Here is a 10,910-nt window from a genome sequence, read left to right as displayed (position 1 = left end):
GTTATAAAATGTTGTGTCAAGAGTAGCTGTGTTGATATCCTCCTGCCACCTCTTCCTCAGGAGAAGGGCAAAAATTGCCACCATGAAGAAGATCATTCATACTGGGGATTAATGCCATGGAGTACTTAATGCTTTTGTACATTTCAAATGTTTTGCAGATTGCAAAATTCCCCATGATGGTCTGGGAAGGGCTCTGTCATTTCAATTTTGCTCTTAGATGAGTTGGCCAGGATTACTCTGTAAAACAGTAACGGATTTGAGATTACAAAGATGGGTACCTGAGTTGTCACCAGGCAATGTAGGAGAGGCCTCAATATTTTCCTTTGGGGCAGCTGTAATGTCTTTGTTTTGCCCTGAGCTGGCTGCACTAGAAAAGTTGTTTTCATGGTCAGATCTTTCCTATCAAAAAGTCCTTAGTTTGTCATCTACCACTGGTTTATCTGTGAAGTTCAGTTTTATGGTGTCTGTTCTCAGCTTCTTTGTACTCTGATGACTTTAAGATATATATCAAAAAGAGATTGTACCGCTTTTTGTGGAAATTTTGTATTTTTTCACCTTCCACCTATGGCTGTGATCTTGCACCATTGAGCAATTTATGGAATGTGAACTCTTTGTCTTCACTTTTAATTATCCTGCCTGGTGAAACAGGATCCCATTATTTAATTATTTCCCCCCACACACCCTTTGGTTAACTGTGATCACCAGTATTTTATGCAGCACCCTTCTTTTCCTTTAGAAGTCCTGGATTCCTGGTCTGAAGAGCTGTAATCCCACAACCATAGCTACTTCGTTTTAGCAGGTTTTATACTGGTGGTTCAAATGATTTGGTTAATAAGTGACAACTAGTAGAAAGCACTGAAGAGCAATTTTCATGATACAGTGCAGTGCAATTTAACATAGGAATAGCTATGATACAGCACTGACTGGGAAGCAACAGTGCTTTGTCCCAAAAGGGACATAGACCAGAGGTCTGGATGCCAAACTAGACCTCTTGCATTCTAGATACTGTATCTTACACAGCCATATATAAAAATGATGTTGGTTAGGAATACACCTACAGTCCTTGACTGAGTCCCAGTTAGAGTGAGCGATATTTTCTTGAGGGTGCATGTCAGGGTCCCTCCCCCCTGCCATGTAGCCCTGGGAGAGGGGCCCTGGGAGAGAGACGAGGTTTCCCGAGCCCCTGATCAGCCTCGTTCCCCACTGGTTGTTTTGTGTTCCCCTGCGCGGGCAAGGACCCTCGGGTCCCGTGATTGAGCAGTTCCTCGGCAGAGCTCCGGCCATGTGGCTGGAGAAATAAACATCTCTGAAACATCTACCAAGAATCTGTCCATAGATATTTCTTTCTACAGGCCTCCTGGTTTAATACATCGTGTTACAGTATCCCCACTGTAGCAAATGGTGGAGAATGCGGGCAGAACGATCCCCGATCCCTACAGCGACTGATTCATGAGTAAATTCTAGAAACTGTGGATTCCTCTTCTTGGTTTTGCTTTGCTATTCCATATCTAAACTATGGAGGAACCTTGGGAAGACTCTTGGCTCTCAGAGCCGCATATGGACATTTATCTTAAACTTGAAAAGATTCTTGAACAACGATTTGTAAATTTTAGCTTAATTCAAGCTCAAAAGGAACTGAAACATTTCCTTTCATGGTTGTTTAAGAACTTTTTCTATGTTTCTTGGGATTTAATTCTTACCAAAGACTTTTGGAATGGACACAATTAATTTTTGAGTCAAAATATATGCTGATGGAAGAATATTTTCATGAATATTATTTAATTACCGAGACTGTTGAGCAATATCAGCTGTGTCCTGGCGAAGGGAAGCCTGGCGAAGGGACGGTGCAACCCAGGCCACGTGGACCGAGTGCTCTCCAAGCAGCAGTGAGGCAATTCCCGCATGCGGGCGGAGCCACGCGAGCTGCAGGGTCGGTGGCGGAGCAAGGCGCAGTGGGAGCAGCATGACATGGCAGTGCCCGCCCAGCCCCGCGCAGCGCATGGTGGAGCGAGCCCCGTGAATACCTGATCGAGACGGGCGGCGCGCAGGCGGCGGCTGGCGGTGGTGGCGGTGGACCGGAGCCATGCCCAGCCGAAACGTGCGCTGGAGCGGGGCGCGGGGGGGTCATCGCTTGGGGTCCGGCCAAGACGTGGCTGCAGCACCTGGCAGCGGCAGCGAAGCTGCGACCAGAGGAGGCGACGCACGGAGAACTGAGCGGCGCGGCCCGGCCCGGCCCGCGCAGCCCCAAACGCGACCCCGGGAAGAGCGCGCAGCACAAGCAGCTGCAGCGGCCCCGGCAGAACTAGCAGCCCTGGCAATTCCAACGCGGGAGTGAGCGAAAGAGAAAGCAAGAACACAGCAAGACAGAAAACAGCAGCCACTTGGGAAAAGGAAAAGATCACCGTAGCTAAGGTTTTAGGAATAGTAAAATGGTATAATGTTAAACAAAATTATGGTTTTATAACAAGATGTGACAACCAGCAAGACATATTCATTCATAGAGCTGCTATTAAAAAGAATAATCCTGAAAAATACATCCCAAGCTTGGGAGATGGAGAGGTAGTGGAATTCAAAATTGTACTAGGTAGAAAAGGGTTGCAGGCAGAGGAGGTCACTGGGCCTGATGGTGTTTCTGTGAAAGGCAGTATATATGCTAAAAATCGTAGTCATGGTAGACAATATCTCCATTGTAGGCCCCCCCTACAGCCTCCCTTTCCTAATCCCACTTTTCCCTTTTACCCTATATCCTATTACCCCCAGTGTATTCCCAAACCGGTTTTCCACCCATGGTTTCCCTCACAAAACCATGCCTTTGCCAATTGTTTCCCCAAAAATCCCTTTCCAATGCCGAGTGGGGGATGAAAAGGGGGAGGGAAGAAATTAAACCCTCTCCTGCCTCAGTTTCCCCACAAAGCATGCCCGGAGAGTCCTGTCTCCCTTCTGTCAGCCCTAAGATGTTCCACAGAATCTGTTTGGACATTCAAAGACTCAGGAGGGTGGCTTGTTTTGTTTTGAAACTGTTCTTGTTATGTTTATCCAGTTGTTTTCAATGTTAAGTTTTAAATCTTCTTTTGTTAAAAATAAACGGGTGAAATGTTGGGGTCCCTCCCCCCGCCATGTGGTCCTGGGAGAGGGGCCCTGAGGGGGAGACACGGGGTTTCCCTGCCCCTGGTCAGCCTCGTTCCCCATTGGTTGGTTTGTGTTCCCCTGCAAGGACAAGGACCCTCGGGTCCCGTGATTGAGCAGTTCCTCGGCAGAGCTCCGGCCATGCGGCTGGAGAAATAAACATCTCTGAAACATCTATCAAGAATCGGTCCATATATATTTCTTTTCCACGGGCCACCTTGTTTGATACGCATGTTACAGTATCCCCATTGCAACAGGTGCAGTTTCAAACTTCCTCAATTGCTGTATACAGCATACTTCTGCCTGATCCCAAATTCCTGCATATCTTAATGCAATCAGGGAATGATGGATTAGCACTTCAGTAAGCTATGCCAACCTGATGAATTGTGTGGTAATATTGTTCCCAAATTGCCCATTTGTTTGGAAAAGAACTTTAGTCACTGTGTTACCAAGGAAGACATTGATTTTCTTCCTTTTCTTTTTTTCAAGCTAAAAGTTAAGAGGAGTCCTGGGGAATTGGTTTTGCCTAAATTGATGTATTGGGTCGGGCTGGGCAGGGGATAACTTCCTTCATATCAGCCTCTGTGGTTCTGTGTTTAGAATTTGTGGCTAAAACAGTGCTGATAACCCACTGGTGTTTTGGCTATGGCTAATCAATGTTTGCACAGTGTCACAGCTTGTGTTTTCCTGCTCCACCAAGGAGTAGGCTGGTGGTTGGGAGGGGGCACAGCAGGACAGCCAACCTGAATTGACCAAAGGGGTCATATACCATATAACAACAGATTCAGCAATAAAAGTTGGGGTAGAGCAAGAAGGAGATGCGGGCTTTCTCTTCCAAGGTGGCCACTGCTCAGAGACTGGCTAGGCCATCAGTCTGCTTGTGGGAGTTGGTGAGTGATTGCCTTTCAATTGCTGCTTTATTTCTTGCTTTCTTTCAGCTGCTATACTGTCTTTAGCTTGATCTATGGGTTTTCTGGCTTTTGTTCTTCCTATTTTGTCCTCCATCCCAGTGAACAGGGTGGGGTGAGTTAGAGGCTGTGTGGTTGCTTGGCTCCTGGCCAGTGTCAATCCACCATGGTAAAAAATTTTTAATTCTCCTCCACATAAGAATCTGCCAGCAACACATTCCAGGATGCTCAGCCTGGATCTCTGCTCAGGCCTGTTCCTTACCCTCCTTTTCCCATTGGAAGCCAGTCCAATGCTTGTCCTATCCCTTCATCTTTCTGATGGCAAAATCCAGCTCTGCATCCAGTATTGAGGAGAGCTGAATCAGACCCCTGTCTACTTGCTACAGTAAAATTAACATTTTCCTAGCGGTGTCAGTTGTGGAGTCCTTGGAAAAAAGTTTTAAGGGACAAAATGTGACTTGTGGTAAAATAAACAATAAATTATTCGAGTGATGTGGGGATATTGTGGTTCCCAGCTGGCAGGTTAGAGGAGCTACAGGCTAGAACTTGATAGCAGTACTCCAGCTATATACCATCTGCATTTCTTTTAATGACAAAAATAATCACCAGTTTCCTTCACTGCTGTCAAAAAGCTGAGCCAGCGTGCCGATCTGGGAGTGTGATCTGGAGTTCTGGTCTGGCTACATCAGCTGTGCTTTTCAGCCAATTCCAGAAGCAGATTCTGTAATACTGGTGAGGTTTGATCCAGGAAAAGTACAGATGTTGCAGTGTGTTGCAAGTACTTTGGCAGTTAGATTCAGTCCTGTCCCTGGGCCTTTTTCTATTTGTTTTGTCTCTCATGACATTTGTGCCATGGAGCAGAAGTAAAAGTAGACAATCCAACAAAAGTAGTATTTTTCCTCTTGGAAGCATCCATACAGTTGGGCAGAGTCCCTAGTAGCTCTTAGTGTTTACTCTTCTTACATTTGCACTACCAAAGAGAAAAGATATTTGACTGCAACTGTGGATCCTTGAACCAGAGACAATGGTCATATCTGAGATTAGGGTTCTTGGGGGTCAACAGAAATTTATTAGCATTGTCTTTGCTCACTATATTCTCTCAAATGTACTGACAAACCACTTCTAGTCTTCGTTGACTCTGAGGTGACCTGCTCTGATGTGCTCTGATGGTAGTAATCTTAGAATCCTGTGTTGGTATTTTGGGGTGAGATTAATGTGTAGAGTTTATCCTTCAATAAGGAGTTCAGTCAGCTGGAGAGCATACCTTGGGTGAACTTGGGTAAGTTTTACCCTACACTTGTGCTAGTTTTTATCCAGTGCTTTAGCACTGCGGCAAAGAAGCCAATGGAGTTGTTTCAACATCTGGCCAAACCAGTCTGTTAACTGCATTCTGCAAGCTTTACATTAACACTGGAAAGTTCACTGCTGTGCTTTCTTACGACACATGTGTATGGAGGTAGCCATAAATCCACCTGCTGCACTAGTTCTAGTGTATTAAACCACAGAGAAAGCATCAATCTTTTCGCTTGCACTTTATTTGTTCAAGGCTGTGTCAGTATGTGACATTAGTTTTATGCAGAATCTCATGAAATGTAGGAGTTAATGAGGTTGGCTACATATAAACATAATTTTTGGATAATCCAGGAACATAAAGACTGTTGTAAAGAACAGATGAGATAAAGTGAGACGGAATGATGGTGTTAATGGGACTATTCCATCACGAAAACAGCATGGAAAATTCTGCTGAAACAAACCTTTCCAAAGTCAGTGATAAACATCTCTTGCCAAATGCAAATGCCTCATTCAGACCTGACCTCCAGCAGTTCCAACAAGGTATGGTGCATAATTTCTGCTTGTGTTGCTCTGTGGAATTTGTGAGGGTTGATCTTGACCTTGGATTTGCTGTTAAACTTAAGAATAGTTAAAATATTTAGTGCACAGAAATGGAAACCTCTTTTGGCAATGCGTTTCTTCATGTCTACATGATTTAAAGAAATAACTGAGAAATTTAAGTTTGCTTGCATTACAGGCAGAGAGATGATTCTTGTAAGATGATTCTTGTAAGCAAAAAAACTGACATCCAACAGGAGGTGATTTACCTCACTTCTGTTCATCTGCATCACTGCAATGAAACATGAAGAAAATGCTTTTATGAAAAGCAATATTATTTTCATTTTTAAAAGTTAAATTTAAAAAATTATCCAATTGTGTCACTTGCATCAATCCATGACTGTGAAGGTTTTTGCACAAACACTGGCAATATCATATCTCTAGCTCTGCTATTTCTTGGTCTCTAGTGACTCCTTAGCACTCTCCAGAACCTGGCCACCAAATCTTTGTACAGAAAAAAATGGGCAGCTTTCCACAACTTAATGTGTGATTTCTCATTACCACCTTCTATAAAAAGGCTCCCCTGTCTCTTCTTCCCCTTGAGTCACAGGTCTTGAGTGCCTCAGAGAATAATTTCAATATTCTGCAATCCTAACACATTATTCCTTCAATTTGTCTCAAGTATTCTGAATTTTTATTCAATGCAGTCTATAATAACTTGGACTTAGGCTTTTTTTTTTTTTTTAATATTGCACAGAATAATGTTCCAGCACAGCACTGCAAGAGAGTTCTGTAATTAGTGTAGCAATCGGTGAAGGAGGGCAAACTAGGTTCATACATGCACTGTGCTCCTTTGTCAGTAACAGGAGACTCAGAAAGGTGTAGATAACAGCCTGCATGCTGGAAGCAACATTCACACCCAATTCAAATAATACGATGGCACTTAAGATGGTAACATTCAGGGGTATCTACTGGACTTGAAATATGTTGAACTGTTTTGTTGCATTTTCATCAAAATTTCTTAACTTATGCTTTTATGGTACTGAAAAATTTTGCTCTGTATGTTCCATGACAATTTTAGATGCTGACCTGTGCTATCTCTTTTCAGGTAACCTTCATGGAAGAGTCACATTCAGGAATATTTGGTGCAGATGCCAGAGGCAGAGAAAAAATTTTCTTTAAAACCACCATGAGATTCAGTCTCTTCTGCTCCATACACAAGGTATATTTCCTAATGCTACCATCATAAATAAATAACAACATATACATTAAAACAACAGCAGTGCTACACACAGCTTTCTTCTCTAGAGCAGCTGGGGAAGAGCTAACCATTTATAAAACAGAATTAACATGTTATTTAACTAAATATACAAATGGAAAGGTGGCGTGTGTGAATGGAGCAGAAGGAATGCCTGTTTGCCAAAGGGGCTCTTAGGCACTCACTCCCTTTGGACTTGGTTGCTATTGTGCATTTCAGAGAATTCAGCAGACTCCTCATTGGGAAGTTTAGAAATTCGCATGCCTGCTGTGTCTACACTGGTTTTAGGGCAGCCCCAAGGTCTCAAGAGTCCTTCGCTGGCACAGTTGAGTGCAAGAAGGACTGGAGCACACCCAAGACAGCAGGTGCCTGAGCATGCATGAGCTCCTCTGGAGGCACACTTGCACAGGCTGGGCACATAAGGGCAGGACATGGAGCATGCAGTGCCCACAGCTGTTGGGAACTTTTCCACTGTGCTAGAGGTGTAGACATGCTTTTTTGTCAAGAACACCAGGAGAGGCTCAGCAAAGGAAAAGGTCTTGGAGTATTGTGGAGCAGCCTTCTCAGCACAGAGAGTGCAGGCTGGCCTGATTCATTTGCCCTGGTTCTGGAAATACTGGGCTAATTTCTTCAAGATGTCATACTGTCAGTCTACTAAATCTTAGAGGTCAAATAACAAACATATCTGGTAAGCTGAAGATTCTCTTGGTACTACTGCAGTCGTGGGGAATAGACCAAAGTGAAGCAATTTCTAGAGTGGGGAAATCATAAAGAGCTGGTTTGTGTTCTTACAAATGGAGCTGAACCCTGAGCTTATTAACTGCAGCTGGAAAACTGGTTCAGAATAGTAACATGTCCTTTAGTAAAAGCATATATCATCTGTGTTAAAAACAGGTCTCATCCTTCTTTAATGTTCTCCAGGCTGTTGTGATTAGTTCAAAGTCCATTACTCTGTCGGCATTATTTTCCTGTGTCAACATAAAGACACATCTTTTTGGTAGTCCTAAGTGTCCTTATTACATATCATGTAATTGGCATTGAACTTTGCAGGCCTTCTGTTAAATTCGAGGTTGCTTCTAGGGCCTCCCAGACTGTCCCCAGTTTGCTGTTGGGCTTCACCTCATTACACCTTTCGGGGACACCAGATCAGCACACTAAAAGAAGAGGTTTAGCAAAATAAACACCCACAGGGTTAAAATATAAAATATTACAAATCTATACTAAGCATCAGATGACTCTGGCCTTGTCCCCAGGTTTGGTTTAAATCCACAGGGGAGACCAAGTCTCCCCATGTTGCCCTCTGGCAAGAAATTGACTCCTTTTGGCTGAAGAATTGTCCATTGTTAAACAGTCCCCATCACTATTTGGCTGAGTGGAGAACACTGATGCTTTACCTGACGCTATCTCAGCCTGAGTATTTAAGCCCTCAGCCTTAGTGTGCTTTTGCAGAGTGTGTCCAAAGCCAAACATATTCTGTTGGCTGAAGGCCCATTGCTTCCTTCAGCAGACCAGGTGAGGGATTCTTATTTGCTTGATCTCGCATTTCTGGGCAACCCTGCCAGTGTCTAGGTCCTCCTACCTAATGGATTATTTAATTCCCCAAAAATACAGGGTGCAGATAACATCCACAGGGACACATGAAATTCATAGTAATGTATAAACACTTTTCTCCAAAGTACTGCAGTCTGCAAGTAAAATTCCTATGGTAGTTAGTTGCTGGAGGCTCATTTGATTCGCTCATTGCTCTGCTGGCAGTGCGAAGTAGCTCTGCTTTAGTTGTATAACCTTATGGTGAAAGAAGTGAGCCTGCTTCTGCAGAATTCTGCCCTAGAACTCAGCCCTGTGTCACCCTGCACATATTTGTATTCAGTAATGGGACTTCAGAGATGCACCTACTGCTTCCCCTGCTGTGATACACTGCTGTTTGCTGGAAGGGGCTGAGAGAACTTGCTGAAATTTCCTGGGAATGAACCTTCCAGATGGTCCTGAAACTCTGGTTGTATGCAACTGGGTTTTGCCTGCATTCCCTCCAGCAGGGTGTTTGGGTAGCCAGGAGAATGAATTACACTCACTTGAATTTTGACCCCTGTCTTCTTGGCTGCCGCCAACTTGCCTTTTAACCAGTGTCAGACTTTAAGGAAAGGGCTCTTTGTTTGGGTGGGATCCATTCCTGAGACAGCAGGTCACTTATGTTGGCTTTGCTGTGAACACAGGCCTAAGGAGGTAGATTCTTCCTGTTTCCCTTAAAGTGTTTTTAGACAGATCCTGCCTGTCCTCTTCAGGAGGAAAATGACAGAGTGTAAAAAAGCACTCCTACTAGAAAGCAAAGATGGAGAAGAGTTATCTGAAACTGTAAATGCAGGTGTTTGTGTGGTACACTTTGTGGTGTGGAGGAGAGGCTGAAGGTACACTGGCATTCTGTCTGTGAAGATTCAGTTTCACTGCAGATTTTATTAAGTTGTAAATCTTTTTGTTGTGGTAGATGGATTTTGCAGAAAATTTCCACATACTGGGTGGGATAATGGATTGCTTTAAACCACAACTTTCTTTTAAAACATAAGCCTAACTTTACTATTTGATTCTGCAGCTATTAAGAGCTTTAGACATTGATTTGTCTGCTGAGGCTGATTACCGGAACTAAGAGATAGCCTAAATTCTCTATGGCTCTGTCTGAACAAAAGTAACCTGACCTAATAACATGTTTCCTCCTTTGTCTATATGTTAACTCTAGAATTACACTGGTTTTCTGTGCTTAGCTTCAGGATATAAAAATTGCTTCCTTTCCCATGTGTTTGGTTGATCAAAATACAATTTGACAAATATCTTCCTTTTTTAGAAGTTCTAAGAACTGAGGTTCAAATATATTTCCCAAGAGGATGATTTCTTGTGCTTTCCTTTCTGCTGTCTTTCTACATGTCCCTTCCCTGTCCTGATGTTTAAAAGGAGCTTATGCATTTTAATATTTTCCAGGTTGTGCAGACCTAAAGGGAGGAGAGGAACATGCAGCTGTGGCAAACCTCAGAGCTGCTGAAGTTGTGTGGAAGGCAAACTGAAATGTAAAGCCTAGTCTCGGCACCAAAGGCCCCAGGGAAGCTGCAGAGCCATGTGGGGAGAGTTACGGTGTTTGCTTCTGATGTGCTTGTCTGGGGTGGGTTGAGGTCTCTAGGAAGCAGAGGAAAGTATCCATCTGTCTAAAGTTCCCATGAGGTGGAGCAGGGCTATTTCTGTTTTACAGATGACAAATGGATCTCTTCAAAGGCTAATTCCAGTCACTGAACACCAAAAAACTGGGCTGCTCGTCTGAAGAAGCCCCTCTGTTTCCACAAGCTGTAGGAAAAACAAAGATTTGTTTAGCTATAGGCAACCTTCCATTAATCTCCCCCACTTTAACCCTCCCCCAAAGAGAGAATTTTTCTAGGTCATGCAGAAGAGATTAAATAGTACCTTAGAGCAAGGAATGTCTCCCCCTCCTTATAATTGCCAGGCTGGCATGCTGGCCACTCAACCATCTTTCCTGACTATTGTTCAGCTTCATGTAACCATTAAATAAAGTTTTCATGTGGATATTTATGTAGAGTGCCTATGGTACTTCAACAGAAGCTGGCAGTAAAGTCTCTCCTGAATCACTCTGTTACCACTGACTCCAGACTTCTTTAGATAATGGTTGATAAAGTTCAAAACATTAATTTCCACCAATAAACAGGAACTGGAAGCCTAGGGAGTTAATAGGGCTTTTTCATCTCACCCTAACACTCTGATCTAATTTCAGATAGCAGGAAATATGCCAA

The 10,910-nt window shown here is 43.5% G+C and overlaps 1 long non-coding RNA gene across 1 annotated transcript; it reads left to right on the top strand.

The window, feature by feature from the left end:
- The first annotated feature begins 5,692 nt into the window (after window positions 1–5,692).
- Window positions 5,693–10,612, top strand: LOC125337850. The gene is made up of 3 exons (XR_007208144.1): window positions 5,693–5,867; window positions 6,973–7,086; window positions 10,093–10,612. It is a non-coding gene; the product is annotated as an uncharacterized LOC125337850 (long non-coding RNA).
- The last annotated feature ends 298 nt before the right edge of the window (window positions 10,613–10,910 follow it).

This window comes from Corvus hawaiiensis, chromosome 2, assembly GCF_020740725.1.
Source record: "Corvus hawaiiensis isolate bCorHaw1 chromosome 2, bCorHaw1.pri.cur, whole genome shotgun sequence".
NCBI classification, from domain to species: Eukaryota; Metazoa; Chordata; class Aves; order Passeriformes; family Corvidae; genus Corvus; species Corvus hawaiiensis.
The sequence above is the reverse complement of the archived record's forward strand: the minus strand, read 5'-3'. Positions and strand labels throughout refer to the sequence as shown.